The sequence below is a fragment of the Panthera tigris genome, chromosome C1 (genome assembly GCF_018350195.1).
Source record: "Panthera tigris isolate Pti1 chromosome C1, P.tigris_Pti1_mat1.1, whole genome shotgun sequence".
NCBI lineage: Eukaryota > Metazoa > Chordata > Mammalia > Carnivora > Felidae > Panthera > Panthera tigris.
In genome coordinates this window covers 210,988,078-211,008,726 of record NC_056667.1, presented here as the reverse complement: position 1 = coordinate 211,008,726, position 20,649 = coordinate 210,988,078, and positions in this window count along the sequence as shown.

Sequence of the window (20,649 nt, the reverse complement as noted above, 5' to 3'; positions counted from 1 at the left end):
AGATTACTTACAAGAAGGGTGCCTGGGTGGCTCAGTTGGCTGAGCGTCCAACTTCAGCTCAGGTCATGATCTTGCGGTCCGTGAGTTCGAGCCCTGTGTTGGGCTCTGTGCTGACAGCTCAGAGCCTGGAGCCTGCTTTAGACTCTATGTCTCCCTCTCTCTCTGCTCCTCCCCCACTCATGCTCTATCTCTCTCTGTCTCTCAGAAATAAACCTTAACAAAAAATTAAGTTATTTACATGAAAGCCAAGAAATACCCAGCAATATGGAAGGTATTTGTTGTCCTCCTTTAGGTGGTCCAAGATGACTAATGTTAGAGAAATGGACGTTGGATCCACCATGATGATGATGATAATGATGGTGGTGACGGTGATTTTTTTGGTCTAGGTTTATTTCTTGACTCCATTACCAAAGTGTCAGATCTTGGATTTTCTTAGATGTTCTAGTTCCTCTGGAAGGTACAAAGAGCTATCTTTCCTGGTTACATTCAGTTTATAATTGAAAGATCTTTTTCTAAAATCAAACCATATTCCAGATGCATCTTCTTCTTTGGGAACTTGGTAGAAATACAAATTTTTGGCCCCACCCCTGCTCTCCTAGGAGCTCTCAACCACTGCCATGGCTTCAATGACTGTCAAATGTCTGTAGCCCAGACCTGCTTTCTGAGTTCTCAACCCAGTATATCTACCTTCCCAAATGACATCTCTACTTGGATATATCACCAACACCTCAAACTCAGCATCTTCATAAACATTTACGTTTCACCTTAAATGTCATCTTCTCATTGGACTTTGTTTGCTTTGGACTGATAACTCCTGCACTTTATTACAATTCCTTGTTTAAACTGCCTTCTCTGCCTCACCAGAGTTTGACGAGGGCAGGGATTGGATCTGTCTAGAGATGGCTCAGTTGTGAACACAGCGAATATTTGTTGAATGAACGAATGAAGGTTCTTGTATACTCTATACCAGGGTTATGGACTGAATTGAAGGACATTGGTAGGACATTGAAGACCTAGCCCCCAATATGACTGTGTTTGGAGACAGGGTGCAAAGGAGGCAATAAAGGTTAAATGAAGTCATAAAGGGGGGCCTAAATTTGATAGGGCTGGTGGCCTTTTAAGAATAGGAAGAGATACTAGAGATCTCCCTCTCTCTTTATCTCCACATCTGTACACACGAAAGGCCATGTAAGGACACAGTGAGAAGGTGGCCATCTGTAATGCCAGGAAAAGAGCTCTCACCAGAAACCAAATTTGCTGGCACCTTGCTCATGGACTTCCAGCTTCCGAGACTGTGAGAAAATAAATATCTGTTGTCTAAGCCACCTAGTTGATGGTATTTCGTTACGGCAGTCTGAGGAGTCTAACACACCAGGGATTGACAAACTATGGCCCATGTACCAAATCCAGCCCACTGCCTATTTTGAAAGTTTTATCGAAACACAGCCACATGATTCGTTTTGTGTTGTCTGTAACTGCTTTTGTGCTACAGTGACTGAGTAGTTTCCGCAGAGAGCTTCCGGTCCTGTGAAGTCTGAAATATTTACTATCTAGTCCTTTATAGAACAGGTTTGCTCCAGGCCGACCCTAATGTGTCTCTACAAAGGCCAGGCAGACACTCTTCTGCATCTGGGATGCACACTGAGCCCTCTGGGATGCCAGCCTCGCCCAGTGGGACTTCACATGGTCCCACAGCTGGCATAAACATCCCTGAGATAAAGACAGTGTTACAGGGGAAAAAGCCACCTATGGGCTTGGCTCAGAATTTATATAAACAAGCTTTGGCATTTGTATGAACAAAGGAGGAGGGAAATGCTCACAGCCAGAGGCCCCGGTTAATGTACACATTCTATTTCCTACATTGTCAAGAAAAATGAAGACATCACTGGTTATTCTTTCAGTGGAGTGCTGGTTATGCACCTTTGGTTCAACTTTTATCCCCCCAGGTATTTTATAACTGTAAGAAGTAGAGGTTAACTGGCAGAGAGCCAATAATACCATAAATGATTCTTGCCGGAAAGTTTTGTAAATGAGTCTTGGCCATTGTAATGCAAATGGCTTCCGTCTGGGACAGTGCAGTTGATTCCCTCTCGTAGAAAAGATGGCCTCAGATACTTTCTCGCCCAGAAGGATAGTAACCAGTGTCACAGATATTAGTCAATTCTTTCCAGCATTCCTTCGACTTGACTGACATAAATCTCAGTTCTTTGAAATCTCCTTGGAACTAGTTTTCATATCTATTCATTAATTAATGAATTTAATAAAACCATGGGTACATGTTCGTTTTATATTTGCATGAAGTTGTTCCTGATATGTTGACAATTCTAACATAAGTACAACCGATTCACCCCTCCATAGATTCCTCTGAGGTTAGCTGTTCAGGAAAAGCCTCAAGCCATGCAGGGAAGGAAGGTGAGACCCAGTGGCACTTAGCAGGGGACAGGACGATGGAACACTGTGGTTCAAGTTAACCCTCTTCCAAAAGGCCGTAAGGAAAGAATACCGATAACAAACATTTGGAAGAAGTGATGGCATTTGTCCTGTAAAACGTTTAGGATTTACAAAGCATTCTTAATATTTGCGCTGGGGAGAAGTGGGTTAAAGATTTCTTAGTCACTTGGGAGTTTAACTTTCAGGACTTGTGGCCTGAAATTCGTTTGCAGTTTGGGAGGTTGCTTTCTTCTTCGTAAGGCAGGGAAAACAGGTTGCTCCGGATGCTGTTGCACCTGCTCTAGATACTTGCTTGTCCCTGGCAGATGGTCTGCATGAATATTATTTCCTGGGTCCAGGGCTTCGATGCTGTCTTAGTCACGGCTGTCTGTCTGAGAAGACCCGCCCTGTCCTCTGCACGGGACCCCTCATGAATATACAAAGTGTTTGCTTCCTCCACTGGCTGCATGTTTCACAGAGAGAGCTCCCACTGGTAAGGAGGGCCCTCATCACGTCGCCTCTGATGTGGAGCCACTTCTCCACCACACATCATCTCTAGGGCAGTGGTCAGATGCTGTGCATTAGGTCTTGCTAGAAAATACGTGAGACGCTGCAAGGATGAAGCCCCCCCCCCCCACCCGTGATGGTGTCCACTTCATACAACCCGCTTCGCGTCTCCCCTCAGAAGACAGCTGTCTGGTGTGGTTATGCTCACCTTACTACTCCGCCCTTTCTTCTCTGTTCAAGCAACCATCGAGATTCTCCCTGCAGGAAGCACTCAGAGAATCTGTAGGGCAAGCCGGGGGGGGGGGGGGGGGGGGGGGGGGAGCTTGCCAGGGGGAGCAGCTAACAGGCTCTGTGCTTTGGTGGAGGCTCCAGGTAGGTTTCCGGAAACCATCTCACTGCCCTGAAACTTCACATACCTCCTTGCTCACTGTGTGAGTCCTCCGAGGGCAGCTCACTTCAGAGCATTCCAACCTAGGTGGGAAATCCAGAGGCCAGGGATCTCTAAGCCCACTGAAGATTCCAAAAACCTAGAAAAATGGACAGCTTACAAAAGGGTGGGAAAGAGTCAAAGACACAGGGCCTCCCTCACAATTTGAACTAAGACTTCTGTTGAGGTCAGGAAAACCATCTCATGCACCATTTCCTTATATATTTCACTCTTATCCACAAAGACAGCGTGGACCTTCTAACCTTGATTTTGAGCTATTCGGTTAGAGGCTTGAGAAGAGAGTTCTATTTTTCCCTGATCGCCTACATTGTGAATTCAGAGTAAAAAGTACAAGACAGTTAAGGGGACTGTGCAATGGCAAGGTTCGGCCACCAGAGGGAAGTGTAGACTTTCTAGAGACTCTGGAGAGAGGAAAAGGGAACCATAAGAATACCGCGGGGAGGTGGCATGCAGATTGAAAATTAAGTTTCCCCTGCCCAAAATTAGAATGCCCACCCCCGCCAGTGTAGACTCTCTTTCCTTTCATTCTTCTCTGTACCTCCTGATAAGAACAGTTGCCCCCAAAGTCTGGAGCGGGTTCCTGAACGACCCCTTGACATCAGGTCCCTGATTTGTGAGGTCTTGTGCGGTGGGAGGTTAGGGGGAGGGGAGGTGGCCAAGGGCAACAGCCGGTGGACCAACTAGGTCAAAAGAAAGAACTAGTATCTGTAACTTCCGATATCCCGCCCCACCACTTGAGTCTTCTGTGGGGCCTCGCTTCAGGAGTGGAACTGCTTGGTCACATACTATTCTAATATAATTTTTTGAGCCACTAAGATGTTTTCCACAACGGCCGTACCACTTTGCGTTTCTTTCTTTCTTTTTTTTTTTTTAAAATATATGAAATTTATTGTCGAATTGGTTTCCATACACCACCCAGTGCTCATCCCAACAGGTGCCCTCTTCAATACCCATCACCCACACTCCCTTCCCTCCCATTCCCCATCAACCCTCAGTTTGTTTTCAGTTTTTAAGAGTCTCTTATGCTTTGGCTCTCTCCCACTCTAACCTCTCTCTCTCTTTTTTTTTTCCTTCCCCTCCCCCATGGGTTCCTGTTAAGTTTCTCAGGATCCACATAAGAGTGAAAACATGGTTTCTGTCTTTCTCTGTATGGCTTATTTCACTTAGCATAACACTCTCCAGTTCCATCCACATTGCTACAAAAGGCCATATTTCATTCTTTCTCATTGCCACGTAGTACTCCATTGTGTATATAAACCACAATTTCTTTATCCATTCATCAGTTGATGGACATTTAGGCTCTTTCCATAACTTGGCTATTGTTGAGAGTGCTGCTATAAACATTGGGGTACAAGTGCCCCTATGCATCAGCACTCCTGGATCCCTTGGGTAAATTCCTAGCAGTGCTACTGCTGGGTCATAGGGTAGGTTTTTAAAAAAAAAAAAAAAAAATTTTAATTTTTTGAGGAACCTCCACACTGTTTTCCAGAGCGGCTGCACCAGTTTGCATTCCCACCAACAGTGCAAGAGGGTTCCCGTTTCTCCACATCCTCTCCAGCATCTATAGTCTCCTGATTTGTTTATTTTGGCCACTCTGACTGGCATGAGGTGATATCTCAGTGTGGTTTTGATTTGTATTTCCCTGATGAGGAGCGATGTTGAGCATCTTTTCATGTGCCTGTTGGCCATTGGAGGTCTTCTTTAGAGAAATGTCGATTCATGTTTTCTGCCCATTTCTTCACTGGATTATTTGCTTTTCGGGTGTGGAGTTTGGTGAGCTCTTTATAGATTTTGGATACGAGCCCTTTGTCTGATTTGTCATTTGCAAATATCTTTTCCCATTCCATTGGCTGCCTTTTAGTTTTGTTGATTGTTTCCTTTTCTGTGTAGAAGCTTTTTATCATCATGAGGTCCCAATAGTTCATTTTTGCTTTTAATTCCCTTGCCTTTGGGGATGTGTCAAGTAAGAAATTGCTGCGGCTGAGGTCAGAGAGGTCTTTTCCTGTTTTCTCCTCTAGGGTTTTGATGGTTTCCTGTCTCACATTCAGGTCCTTTATCCATTTTGAGTTTATTTTTGTGAATGGTGTGAGAAAGTGGTCTAGTTTCAACCTTCTGCATGTTGCTGTCCAGTTCTCCCAGCACCATTTGTTAAAAAGACTGTCTTTTTTTTCCATTGGATATTCTTTCTGGCTTTGTCAAAGATTAGTTGGCCATACTTTTGTGGGTCTAGTTCTGGGGTTTCTAGTCTATTCTATTGGTCTATGTGTCTGTTTTTGTGCCAACACCATGCTGTCTTGATGATTACAGCTTTGTAGTAGAGGCTAAAGTCTGGGATTGTGATGCCTCCTGCTTTGGTCTTCTTCAAAATTACTTTGGCTATTCGGGGCCTTTTGTGGTTCCATATGAATTTTAGGATTGCTAGTTCTAGCTTCGAGAAGAATGCTGGTGCAATTTTGATTGGGATTGCATTGAATGTGTAGATAGCTTTGGGTAGTATTGACATTTTGACAATATTTATTCTTCCAACCCATGAGCACGGAATGTTTCTCCATTTCTTTATATCTTCTTCAATTTCCGTCATAAGCTTTCTATAGTTTTCAGCATACAGATCTTTTACGTCTTTGGTTAGATTTATTCCTAGGTATTTTATGCTTCTTGGTGCAATTGTGAATGGGATCAGTTTCTTTACTTGTCTTTCTGTTGCTTCATTATTAGTGTGTAAGAATGCAACTGATTTCTGTACATTGATTTTGTATCCTGCAACTTTGCTGAATTCATGTATCAGTTTTAGCAGACTTTTGGTGGAGCCTATCGGATTTTCCATGTATAATATCATGTCACCTGCAAAAAGTGAAAGCTTAACTTCATCTTTGCCAATTTTGATGCCTTTGAGTTCCTTTTGTTGTCTGATTGCTGATGCTAGAACTTCCAACACTATGTTAAACAACAGCGGTGAGAGTGGACATCCCTGTTGTGTTCCTGATCTCAGGGAAAAAGCTCTCAGTTTTTCCCCATTGAGGATGATGTTAGCTGTGGGCTTTTCATAAATGGCTTTTATGATGTTTAAGTATGTTCCTTCTATCCCGACTTTCTCAAGGGTTTTTATTAAGAAAGGGTGCTGGATTTTGTCAAATGCTTTTTCTGCATCAATTGACAGGATCATATGGTTCTTATCTTTTCTTTTATTAATGTGATGTATCATGTTGATTGATTTGCAAATGTTGAACCAGCCCTGCATCCCAGGAATGAATCCCACTTGATCATGGTGAATAATTGTTTTTATATGCTGTTGAATTCGATTTGCTAGTATCTTATTGAGAATTTTTGCATCCATATTCATCAGGGATATTGGCCTGTAGTTCTCTTTTTTTACTGGGCCTCTGTCTGGTTTAGGAATCAAAGTAATACTGGCTTCATAGAATGAGTCTGGAAGTTTTCTTTCCCTTTCTATTTTTTGGAACAGCTTGAGAAGGATAGGTATTATCTCTGCTTTAAACGTCTGGTAGAACTCCCCTGGGAAGCCATCTGGTCCTGGACTCTTATTTGTTGGGAGATTTTTGATAACTGATTCAATTTCTTCTCTGGTTATGGGTCTGTTCAAGCTTTCTATTTCCTCCTTATTGAGTTTTGGAAGTGTGTGGGTGTTTAGGAATTTGTCCATTTCTTCCAGGTTGTCCAGTTTGTTGGCATATAGTTTTTCATAGTATTCCCTGATAATTGCTTGTATTTCTGAAGGATTGGTTGTAATAATTCCATTTTCATTCATAATTTTATCTATTTGGGTCATCTCCTTTTTCTTTTTGAGAAGCCTAGCTAGAGGTTTATCAATTTTGTTTATTTTTTTCAAAAAACCAACTCTTGGGGCGCCTGGGTGGCTCAGTCAGTTAAGCGTCCGACTTCGGCTCAGGTCATGATCTCACGGTCCGTGAGTTTGAGCCCCGCATCAGGCTCTGTGCTGACAGCTCGGAGCCTGGTGCCTGCTTCAGATTCTGTGTCTCCCTCTCTCTCTGACCCTCCCCCATTCATGCTCTGTCTCTCTGTCTCAAAAATAAATAAACATTAAAAAAAAATAAAATAAAATAAAAACAACTCTTGGTTTCATTGATCTGCTCTACAGTTTTTTTTAGATTCTATATTGTTTATTTCTGCTCTAATCTTTATTATTTCTCTTCTTCTGCTGGGTTTAGGGTGTCTTTGCTGTTCTGCTTCTATTTCCTTTAGGTGTTCTGTTAGATTTTGTATTTGGGATTTTTCTTGTTTCTTGAGATAGGCCTGGATTGCAATGTATTTCCTCTCAGGAAATTGGATTGTTGTATTTTCATTTTCGTTTGTTTCCATATATTTTTTAATTTCTTCTCTAATTGCCTGGTTGACCCATTCATTCTTTAGTAGGGTGTTCTTTAACCTCCATGCTTTTGGAGGTTTTCCAGACTTTTTCCTGTGGTTGATTTCAAGCTTCATAGCATTGTGGTCTGAAAGTATGCATGGTATGATCTCAATTCTTGTATACTTATGAAGGACTGTTTTGTGACCCAGTATGTGATCTATCTTGGAGAATGTTCCGTGTGCACTCGAGAAGAAAGTATATTCTGTTGCTTTGGGATGCAGAGTTCTAAATATATCTGTCAAGTCCATCGGATCCAATGTATCATTCAGGGCCCTTGTTTCTTTATTGACCGTGTGTCTAGATGATCTATCCATTGTTGTAAGTGGGGTGTTAAAGTCCCCTACAATTACCACATTCTTATCAATAAGGTTGCTTATGTTTGTGAGTAATTGTTTTATATATTTGGGGGCTCCTGTATTCGGCACATAGACATTTATAATTGTTAGCTCTTCCTGATGGATAGACCCTGTAATTATTTTATAATGCCCTTCTTCATCTCTTGTTACAGCCTTTAATTTAAAGTCTAGTTTGTCTGATATAAGTATGGCTACTCCAGCTCTGTTTTGACTTCCAGTAGCATGATAAATAGTTCTCCATCACCTCACTTTCAATCTGAAGGCGTCCTCAGGTCTAAAATGAGTCTCTTATAGACAGCAAATAGATGGGTCTTGTTTTTTTATCCATTCTGATACCCTATGTCTCTTGCTTGGCGCATTTAGTCCATTTACGTTCAGTGTTATTATAGAAAGATATGAGTTTAGAGTCATTGTGATGTCTGTAGGTTTCATGCTTGTAGAGATGTCTCTGGTGCTTTGTCTCACAGGATCCCCCTTAGGATCTCTTGTAGGGCTGGTTTAGTGGTGATGAATTCCTTCAGTTTTTGTTTGTTTGGGAAGACCTCTATCTCACCTTCTATTCTAAATGACGGATTTGCTGGATAAAGGATTCTCGGCTGCATATTTTTTTCTGTTCATCACACTGAAGATTTCCTGCCATTCCTTTCTGGCCTGCCAAGTTTCAGTAGAGAGATCCGTCACGAGTCTTATCGGTCTCCCTTTATATGTTAGAGCACGTTTATCCCTAGCTGCTTTCAGAATTTTCTCTTTATCCTTGTATTTTGCCAGTTTCATTATGATATGTCGTGCAGATCAATTCAAGTTACGTCTGAAGGGAGTTCTGTGCCTCTTGGATTTCAATGCCTTTTTCCTTCCCCAGATCAGGGAAGTTCTCAGCTATGATTTCTTCAAGTACACCTTCAGCACCTTTCCCTCTCTCTTCCTCCTCTGGAATACCAATTATGCGTAGATTATTTCTCTTTAGTGCATCACTTAGTTCTCTAATTTTCCCCTCATACTCCTGGATTTTTTTTATCTCTCTTTTTCTCAGCTTCCTCTTTTTCCATAATTTTATCTTTTAGTTCACCTATTCTCTCCTCTGCCTCTTCAATCCAAGCCGTGGTTGTCTCCATTTTATTTTGCAGCTCATTTATAGCATTTTTTAGCTCCTCCTGGCTGTTCCTCAGTCCCTTGATCTCTGTAGCAAGAGATTCTCTGCTGTCCTCTACACTGTTTTCAACCCCAGCAATTAATTTTATGACTATCATTCTAAATTCACTTTCTGTTATATCATTTAAATCCTTTTTGATCAGTTCATTAGCTGTTGTTATTTCCTGGAAATTCTTTTGAGGGGAATTCTTCCGTTTGGTCATTTTGGATAGTCCCTGGAGTGGTGCAGACCTGCAGGGCACTTCCCTGTGCTGTGGTGTATAACTGGAGTTAGTGGGCGGGGCCGCAGTCCGACCCGATGTCTGCCCCCAGCCCACTGCTGGGGCCACAGTCAGACTGGTGTGTGCCTTCTCTTCCCCTCTCCTAGGGGCGGGATTCACTGTGGGGTGGCGTGGCCCGTCTGGGCTACTTGCACACTGCCAGGCTTGTGGTGATGGGGATCTGGCGTATTAGCTGGGGTGGATCGGCAAGGTGCACGGGGGTGGGAGGGGTAGGCTCAGCTCGCTTTTCCTTCGGAGATCCGCTCCGGGAGGGGCCCTGCGGCACCTGGAGGGAGTCAGACCCGCCACTGCCAGAGGTGTGGATCCACAGAAGCACAGTGTTGGGTGTTTGCATGGTGCAGGCAAGTTCCCTGGCAGGAACCGGCTCCCTTTTGGATTTTGGCTGGGGGATGGGCGAGGGAGATGGTGCTGGTGAGTGCCTTTGTTCCCTGCCAAGCTGCACTCTGTTGTCCCGGGGCTCAACCACTCTCCCTCCCGTTGTCCTCCAGCCCTCCCGTTCTCCGAGCAGAGCTGTTAGCTTATAACCTTCCAGATGTCAAGTCCTGCTTGCTGTCGGAACACACGCCGTCCGGCCCCTCCGCTTTTGCCAGCCAGATTCGGGGGCTCTGCTTGGCGGGCAGGCTGCCCCTCCTCCCCGACTCCCTCCCGCCAGTCCGTGCAGCGCGCACCGCCTCGCCGCTCTTCCGTGGGCCTCTCGTCTGCGCTTGGCTCCGGAGACTCCGTTCTGCTAATCCTCTGGCGGTTTTCTGGGTTATTTAGGCAGGTGTAGGTGGAATCTAAGTGACCGCAGGTCGCGGTGAGCCCAGCGTCCTCCTACGCCACCATCTTCCTTCTACCTCTAAACTCCCACTTTCCGTTTCTATCAACAAGTGAGGATTCCATTTTCTCCACATCCTCACCAATACTTGTTATTTTCTGTGTGTGGTTCTTTAAAAAATTTTTTCAGTATAGCCATCCTAGTAGGTATGAAGTGACATCTCATTATGGTTTTGGTTTACATTTGCATAATTATTAAGGATGTTGAGCATCTTTTCATGTGTTTATTGATCATTTGCATATCTTCTCTGGAGAAATGTCTACTCATTTGCCTGTTTTGAGTTCTTTGTGCTTTGCTGTTGTTGTGAAGCTTTAGAAGTTCTTTATATATTTTGAATACTAATCCCTTACCAGTTATGTGATTTGCAAGTATTTTCCCTCCATTTTGCAGGTCGTCTCTTCATTTTCTTTTTTTCTTTTTTATTCTTTAAAAGTATTCCTTTTTAAATTAAAGTATACTTGACATACAATAGTAAATTAGTTTCAGGAGTGCAACATAGCGGTTTGACATCTTTATACATGATGAAATGCTCACCATGGTAAGAGTAGTTACTGTCACTTTACAAAGTTATTATAATGTTATTGGCTATATTCTCTATGCTATACTTTATATCTTCATGACTTATTTATTCTATAATGGGAAGTTTGTGTTTCTTAATTCCCTTCATCTGTTTTGCTCGTCCCCACCCTCACCCCCCTCTGGCAACCACCAGTTTGTTTTCTGTATTTATGAGTCTGTTTTTGTTTTGTTTTGCTTGTTCATTTGTTTTGTTTCTTAGGTTCCACATATAAGTGAAATCATCTTATACTTGTCTTTCTCTGTCTGACTTATTTTAATCAATGTAATACCCTCCAGGTCCATCCATGTTGTTGCAAATGGCAAGATTTCCTTCTTTTTTGTGATAATTTTTTCTATTTATTTTGAGAGAGAGAGAGAGACAGACAGACAGACAGAAAGTGAGTGGCAGAAGAGCAGAGAGAGAGGGAGACACAGAATCTGAAGCAGATTCCAGGCTCTGAGCTGTCAGCATACAGCCTGACATGGGGCTTAAACCCATGAACCATGAGATCGTGACCTGAGCCGAAGTCAGATGCTTAACGGACTGAGCCACCCAGGTGCCCCTTGATTTCCTTCTTTTTTATGGCTGAGTAATATACCATTGAATATATTCCATTGTATATACACCACATCTTCTTTATCCGTTCATCTATTGGTGGACAGTTAGGTTGCTTCCATATCTTGGCTGTTGCAAATAAGGCCGCAGTGACATAATGGTGCATGTATCTTCTTGAACTAATGCTCTTGTTTTCTTCGTGTAAATACCCAGAAGTGGAATTGCTGGATCATATGGTAGTTCTATTTTTAATTCTTTGAGGAACCTCTATATTCCAGAGTGGCTGCTCCGGTTTGCATTCCCACCAACAGTGCAAGAGGGTTCCTTTTTCTCCACAACCTCACCAACACTTGTTATTTCTTGTCTTTTTGATACTGACCATTCTAACAGGTGTGAGGTGATATCTTGTTGTGATTTTGATTTGCTTTTCCTTGATGATTAGTGATTTTGAGCATCTTTTCATGTGTCTATTGACCATCTATATGTTTTCTTTGGGAAAAGGTCTATTCAGGTCCTCTGCCCATTTTTAAATTGGATTTTTTTTTTTTGGTGTTGAGTTGTATGAGCTCTTTATATATTTTGGACATTAACCTCTTATTGGATATATAATTTGCAAATACCTTCTCCCATTCAGCAGGTTGCATTTTCATTTTATTGATGGTTTCCCTCACTGTGCTAAAGCTTTTTAGTTTGATGTAGTCCTGATTGTTTATTTTTGCTTTTGTTGACCCTACCTGAGGCGACAAATCCAAAAACATATATTGCTAAGGCTGATGTCCAAGAGTTTACTGCCTATGTTCTTTTTTAGGAGTTTTACGGTTTTAGGTCTTACATTTAGGTTGTTAATTCATTTTGGGTTTATTTTTGTATATGGTGTAAGAAAGTGGTCCAGTTTCATTCTTTTCCATGTAGCTATCCAGTTTTCCCAACACTGTTTTCTGAAGAGATTCCCTTTTCCCATTGTATATTCTTGCCTCTTTTGCCATAGGTTAACTGATCATATATGTGTGGGTTTGTTTCTGAGGTCTCTGTTCTGTTCCACTGATCTATGTGTCTCCTTTTGTGCCAGTACCATGCTGCTTTGGTTACTCTAGCTTTGTAGGACAGTTTGAAATCTGGCGGTGTGATTCTTCTAGTTTTCTTCTTCTTTTTCAAGATTGCTTTAGCTATTTGGGGTCTTTTGCAGTTCTATATAAATTTTAATATTATTTATTCTAGTTATGTGAAAAATGTTGTTGGTATTTTGATAAGGATTACAAGTGTCTGTAGATTGCATTGAGTAGTATGGACATTTTAACAATAATAATTCTTCCAATCCATGATCATAGCATATATTTCCATTTATTTGTATCATCTTCAATTTCTTTCTTCAGTGTTTTATAGTTTTCAGAGTATAGGTCTTTCACCTTGGTTAAATTTATTCCTAGTTAGTTTATTCTTTTTTGATGTAATTTTAAATGGGATTGTTTTCTTATATTCTCCTTGTGTTTGTTATAGTATATAGAAACACAACAGATTTCTCTATATTCATTTTGTATCTGGCAACTTTACTGAATTCATTAGTGCTAATAGTTTTTGATGGGGTTTTATATGTATATATAGCATGTCTTCTGCAAATAGTGACAGTTTTACTTCTTCTGTACCAATTTGAATGCATTTTATTTACTTTTCTTATATTGTTGCTTTGGCTAGGACTTCCAGTACTATGTTGGATAAAAGTGGTGAGAGTGACATCCTTGTCTTGGTCCTGATCTTAGAGGAAATACTTTTAGTTTTGTACTGTTGAGTATGATGTTAGCTATGGGTTTGTATTTTCACTTTCTTGATAATTTACTTTCATGAACAAAAGTTCTTAATTTTGATGAAGTCCAATTTATCTATTTTTTCTATTCTTGTCCATGCTTTTGGTGTCATATCCATGAAATAATTGCCAAACCCAGTGTTATGAAGACGTTCCCCAATTTTTTCTTCTAAGAGTTTTAATGTTGGGCCTTTGATCTATTTTGAGTTAATTTTTGTATGTGGGGATTTTGTGCATGTGGATATCCAGTTTTCCTGGCATCTTTTGCTGAAAAGGCTATCTTTTCATTATTTTTTTTCAAAAATTTTTTAATGTTTTATTTTTTGAGAGACAGAGAGAGACAGAGCATTAATGGGGGAGGGGTTGAGAGAAGAGGGGGAGACACAGAATCCAAAGTAGGCTCCAGGCTCTGAGCTGTCAGCTCAGAGCCCAATGCAGGGCTCGAACCCACAAACATGAGATCATGACCTGAGCCGAAGTCAGATGTTCAACCAACTGAGCCGCCCAGGAGCCCCTATCTTTTTGTTATTGAATGGTCATGGCACCCTTGTTGAAAATCAACTGACCATATGTATGAAGGTTTATTTCTGGTCTCTCTAGTCTATTTTACTTGTCCATATGTCTGTACTTATGCCAGTGCCATACTGTTTCAATTACTGTAGCTTTGCATTGCTAGCTTTGAACTTCATTCTTTTTCTTTCTTTCTTTTTTTTTTTAATTTTTTTTTTAACGTTTATTTATTTTTGAGACAGAGAGAGACAGAGCATGAACAGGGGAGGAGCAGAGAGAGAGGGAGACACAGAATCTGAAACAGGCTCCAGGCCCTGAGCTGCCAGCACAGAGCCCGACGTGGGGCCCGAACTCACGGACCGTGAGATCATGACCTGAGCCGAAGTCGGACGCTTAACCGACCAAGCCACCCAGGCGCCCCACTTCATTCTTTTTCAAGACTGTTTTAGCTATTCAAAGCTATGAAAAAGGCTTTTGGAATTTTTGTAAGAATTGTGATAAATCTATAGACTGCTTTGGGTAGTGTTGACATCATAAAATGTTAAGTCTCCCAATCCATGAACATGGGATTTCTTTCCATTTATTTAAGTCTTCATTAATTTCTTTCAGCAATGTTTTATAGTTTTTAGGAAGTCTTTCACTTCCTTAGAGTTATGTTTAAGTACTTACTTCTTTTAGATGATTTTGCTTCCTTAACTTTTTTTTTTAACTGTTGAAGGATAACTCTCAGCTGTGGGTCAGCCTGAAGAAAAAGCTTAAGGTCTTTTCAGGTCTTCTCTGAGCCTGCATCTGTCCATGGGCAGATGTGCAGTGGCCTTCTAAACTCCCCTGTATATGGTTGCTTTTGAATGTCTGAATCTTAAATGTCTGGCTTCCAAAAGGGAAGTAAGGGAGAAAAAACCCAAACAAAAAACCAGATGCAGCTCCTTAAGTCCCCAGGAAGCCACCCCAACCAGTGGGGCTGCAATAATGGCTGCTTCTGTGCTGATACCTCAGCAATGAGAAGCTGTCATCAACAATCAGAACACAGAACCCTAATATTTGGAGGACCAGTTCCTTATCGGCCACCCTGGCTGCAACAAGCTACCCTAGGAATGTGAGCACAGCTGCCTGCTACTGGGCTTGGGGCTCAGGGATAGGCCGCTGCTGTAGGCTGAAATATATAAGCTAAATATATAGGCTACAGGCTGATATTGACCAAAGTTAGCCACACTTTCTTGGTCAAGCTTTCTCCTGGAAGCTGCAAACATTCAAATAGACTGCAAAGTTCCAAAGTAGTGACTTCTGACAGTTTCTGCTAGGACAGTTGTTGTCTGAGTGGAGAGACAGATTTCTGGCACTTCCTATTTTGCTATCTTTCCTGACATCCCCTCCCATTGTCAAGTCCCATAGTAAAATTGAGGAACCAGAATGAAATCTCCCCTCATTTTTAGGTTAGTCTCCCAAGGAAATTATAACCCCAAAGGTCCCTCTGGCTGATATCCTGGTTCTGCTCAGACTCAGCTGCAGAGGACTGGGTGCAGTCCAGATTCTCGCCGCTCTGGCTGCAGCAGCCTGTGCTCTTTGGGAAATGTGGTTCTTAGCACTACTAATCCAGGTGCATCAACCTGTGGTCTCTTACGTGTCCCGCATTTCCAAATTCCAAGAGGCAAGAGGGTTACCAGAACTAAGAAGAATATTACAAGCCTGGTTCCAACCCACAAAAGAAAAAAAAAAAACCCACAGAAGTTAATTTGTAGTCAAGCCAACAATGTGAGAATTCCCTGATTCCAGGACCCTTACAGCCACAGACTCTAGCAAAGACTTCCTCTTATCTGAGGTGTGGGGAACAGACAGGTCAAACTATAGAGGGAAGGAAAGTTTCCAGTCAGTGTCGAGGGTCCATTGCAGAACTTAATTTTAACTGGGGATAGCTTCTACTTGAAGGCCAATTGTGGCACATAAGTTTCCCAGATCCTGGGGGAAATCTGCCTATTTGAACAACTTCCTTTTTCAGAAAGTGACATTTGTCCTCTTGCCAGTTTTGTAAATTTTCAGTGTTCAGCCCTTTTCCCAAGGCTTCTTGTGATTCCCTTTCCCCATGCAGAATCCACATTGGTTATTTAAAACCTTTTGATTTCTATTTGCCTTATGAGCCCTGTGTTCTGGCACACAATGATGAGTCAGTGTTTGACCTGTCCAGGGAAGCAGTTTCATTTATACAAGGCACATCTCCAAGCAGAGGCTATTGCTATGTATCTTCCTTGGTTTTTGTGGGGATTTGAGGGCATCTTATAATAATACCTTCTATATGTTACAGTTCAAAGCCACTTGAGAGAGAAGAAGTCAGGTAGTTGGAGATCATAACATCAGTTTATTATGAATCAAAACTAGGTTGGATGATATGGCTTAGATATGTCACAGCAATGAGTTTCCTCATACTGGGCTCCATGATTAGGGACCTCACTGTAGCCGGGCAGGGCCTACTCTCACAATGCCTACACCTGGGGCACCAGACTAGAGGCCTTCTCTATGCTCCCAGTCTGGCTCCAGAGAGACAGGCAGGAAGAGACCACACTTTATAGCCTGTGCTTTTCCTCCTTACCACTTACTGCTCAGGGGAAGGAAGAGGGTGCAGGGAAGGATGAGGAGTATCATGCTGACTGATGTCCCTCTCCTGGAAAGAGGAGGCGTGGGGAGCTGGAAATGAATGTCCCCAGCCAAATTCCCCAGGCTACTTCCTACTCTGTGCTTCCAATTCTCATTCATAAGAGGAAGCCTGGACCCTTTATTCTGTAGCTATAGTGGCCACTGCTCCTGCTGTTGCCTCCTACCTTGAAATCTGCAGGCCCAGGGAGCCCCCTGCTCTAGATAATAAAGCCCTTGTCTCAGCTTGGACCCATCCCTAAATACAGAACCCTGAGCTGAAGCTGCTCTTGGCAAAGCCTACCAAGATGGTTATTTCAGTGGTCCAGTAAGGACCAACATAACTGCTGGCCCAGGCTTTACACCAGCCTCAAATCTTCCTCTGTTTCTGAATGTTCCAGGCTTTGAATAATCTGGGCTCTCCCTGTGGGGGCAGAAATGTGACAAGCCATGAAAAGGCCTCCCGTATGACACACTTCCTTCAAGTTCCAGCAGAGTCTTCAAAGTTCAACCTGCTTCTTATGTTCTGTCCTTGTCTTCTATGTGTGGGTCTGATGCTGTTTCTGAGAGCAGGACATCTTTTTTCTTTCCTATCCTTCATGTCTTGACCATGGGGCCAAAACCTAGTTCTTAAACAGAGCTCTTTTTATTTCATAACCCTTTTTTCTTCACATATTGCATTTTGAGGATTTTAAAAGTTAGGGCACTCTCTGTTACAAGTTAACAAATACCTTGGCTCAAATTGAGAAGACATTTTAACTTTCATAATGGAAAATCTAGCGGCAAGACCCAGGTTTCAGGGTTGGTTGATTCAGTGGCCCAATGATGTCATCCATCATCTGGGTATTTTACATCTTTCTGCTCTGATGCCTCAGCACCAACTTCCACCTAGGGTTGTTGGTTCCTCTGGGGGTGGGGAGGTGTAAGATGGCTACCAGCAGCAACTGGGTAACATGCTGCCTTGTTTAGAGTCACATGGGATGAAAGACTGGCTGGTTTTACACAGAAGCAGTAGGAAAACTTCTAGCAACTCACTGATCCAAACTGACTTAGTCCTGGCCATCCATGAACCAGTGACTAGAAAGGCAGAGGAATGGATTCCTGCCACTGGAATGGAGTGAGGGTCTGGGGCAGAGGAGTTTTGGGGAGCCAATGAGAATGCTCCCTTTCCCTGAGCTGAGTACTCCCAACATAGATATTTCAATCTCCTTAGCATGTAGTTTGTGTTTTGTGTTGATTCTACTGAGATTTCCTCTACCTCAGCCAAGAATCTGATGTATCTCCTATAGCATATGGATCCTCATTGCTTTTTATGTGTCTGCTAATACAGCCACCACATTGCCAGGACTGAAACAAGCAATCAGTTCTCTGTAGTTCACTCCATAGCCACCCCTCTCCAATGGGGGCACATGGTTCCTCCAAGGGAGGAGGGAAGATGGGGGTTGAGATAACCTCCACCTTCACTCTTTGAACCTGGTTGGAGTTCCAAAGAATTTAAAGACCAACAGAAGTTGAGATAGTTTATATTGAATGTCCACCCATCCCCAGCTTGAATAGCCCGAAGACCAAAGAGGTGTGTGTTTCTCGATGCGGGGTCTATGGACCACCAAATCGGAGCCACAGTCCCACCAAATCTCTCATATTCTGGTTTTATTTCATGTTCCCCCTTTCATTTTATTTTTGTTCCAATTTATATTTAACTTCTACTTACATATTTTAAGTATTTTGAAGACACTTTAAATGCTTTGCTGAAATGATGGCAGAGTATACATGAAAATAAATCTTTGTGCCCATATTACATTGTCTTACACTTGATCTTAGCCAAAAGGCCAAGAAGCGATCCATATTACGTTGTCTTAATAGCAAGTTAAACATTGTTATTCTTTTTCAACATTGTCTTGACTAAGCTTGCCTTTTTGCATTTCCATTTATATTTTAAAATCAGTTGGTCAATTTCCACAAAAGTTTTACTTGAAACCAACATTTTATTGAGCTCTCTCTACTCCTCAGTAATCTATTCCAGCAGATTTTCTCTTTGACACAAACATCACAGACAGGGAGGTATGACCAGCATTCCACCCAACGCCCTCCATATAACCAATCCATGAGAGGAAGGCTCTTTCTCTGGGACAGGCCACCACAGAGCAGGCTGGGGGCAGGAGTAGAGCAGGTCCAGCCAGGTTTTATTGGGGCAGCTAACCAGGAACAACACCAGAGGTGTAATGAATTCATGTTTTTACAAAAAGACAAGTATGACACCTCAGTAGTGTCCTTCAGTAGTGACACTCAGAGTTCAAACATAAGAAGGGGATCAGAAAACAGTTAACAAATGCAACAAACCAAAGGCCCCCTTCAGGGTGGTGGTCAAGGACGAGGAGCTAGCCCTGCCCCCCAACCCCGTCCCAATGCACTGACCTGCTGTGTAGTCACTGCAGGAGGTGGAGCCCCAGCTGAGAGGCGGCACCAGCTCTAGCTCCACAGGTAGCACCAACTCCCACCATGATTGGGGGACACCCTGTTCCTGAGGATCAGGAAGTTCCAGAACCTTATGTTCTCCCTGGGTTTGGAGGCCATTGATAAAACTTCTAAAGGTACTCCTCAAGCCTTTCTGGCTTCAGGTGAAGGCCAAGGTGGGGAGCATGGCCATTATGGGGAGCTCAGCAATGGGGGATGGCATCAATCTTAATTCTGTCTAATCCGTTTGAAGGCCAGTCACAGGGCCACATTGCTGGATGTCACGTGAGAGGAGGACTTTCAATGGATGTTATCCTTGAGGTTGGTCATTCTGAGACTTCTCCAGGTTCTAGGATATGCTCATACAGAAAAGCGCCCCCCTAAAAAGAGGCACCCAGAGAGAGGTTCTGCTTGAGACATTTCTTTTCTTGCATTGGTGATGGTGGTGTTGATGGTGGCGGTGGGCAGAGCACTGGAGCCAGGAGGCCTGTTGTCTGCCTCTACTTGTATTTTATTGAAATTAAGTTGGATTTATAGGTTAGTTGGGGAAAGTTTATATTTTAACAATATTTAGACTTCAAGTGCATAAAAGGTGGATTCTGTACCTGACAGTCAGAGGCAGACGGTGCAGTTCCCGACACCCTAAACAGAGGAATTGGAATTTTATTTTCATAACAAGGAAGTACCAGCAGGTCTTAAGCAAGGGGAAGAAAGAAAAAGAAGCTAAAATAATGTATGGAGTGTATTAGTGAAAATAGTGGATTGATTAAAATAAGAACAATATAATTTCTATACTAATATCTGAGTTAGAGAAAGGAATAGAGAGAATCAAACACCTGGGCGCAAATTTCAAGTCAATAATTTTTAAAAGTTTTTTTGAGATAAATTTACATACCTTAGGTCAATTTATTTGCAACCAGAATGCCCTGGGCCATGGGAATTAAGGGAATGGCAGTTACCTGTTAACTGCCTACATCTCAGGGGCTCTGATCGTCTCCTTGGACTGCAGGGACTCCCCTTTCCAGATTCACTGTCCACATCACACGTGTTAGGTTCCAGGGCTCCCCGAGCTGGGGTAACCTGTACCTACACTCGCTGCCGCCCACCTTCCTGCGGAGGTGGCAGCTGTCACCTCCCGGACGCTGTTGTCCCCGGGAGCTGTGGGTCAGCGACCCAAAGCCAAGATTCTGGGGGCTGTGGCCCGAGTGCGGCACCCTCTCCTGCTCCCCAATCCCCACCTTCATCTGGTGCTCAGAGGCCCCTGAGCCCCCACGGGACCCTCTACGCACAAGCCCCCTTCACCTTTCCCTTTGTTCTCTCATATCTTCCACCTGGTCTACCCAGGATCTGAGGCCACGTCCTGGGATGACGAAGCACCCGTGGCTCCCACCGTTTAGTGGAACTCAACCTCCCCCAAGGGGCGCTGCCCTAGGAGGAGCTTCTGCCATTGGCCCTGGGCAGTGGGTCTCCTCCTCCTTGGCGCCTCCCCCTCCTCCCTGGCACCTCTTCCTCCCCGGACTCCCCGCAGACACGCCTCCCCCACCCAGGCTTCCTGGTTGATTTCCTTCTTCCCATGTGTGCTGGGTCACCAGCTGGCAGGGGTGCTGGGCTGGTGTCCCAGCCACCGGAGGCCCTGGGGTGGGTGTCTGGGGTCGTCCTCCAGCGCTGCAATCTGCTCTGTGATCAGAGCTGCAGAGTGTCCTTTGTTCCTGGGACCTGGGCCCCCGAGAGGTCTGTCTGGGTTCCTGCTGGTGTCCTCAGCTTTGTGTC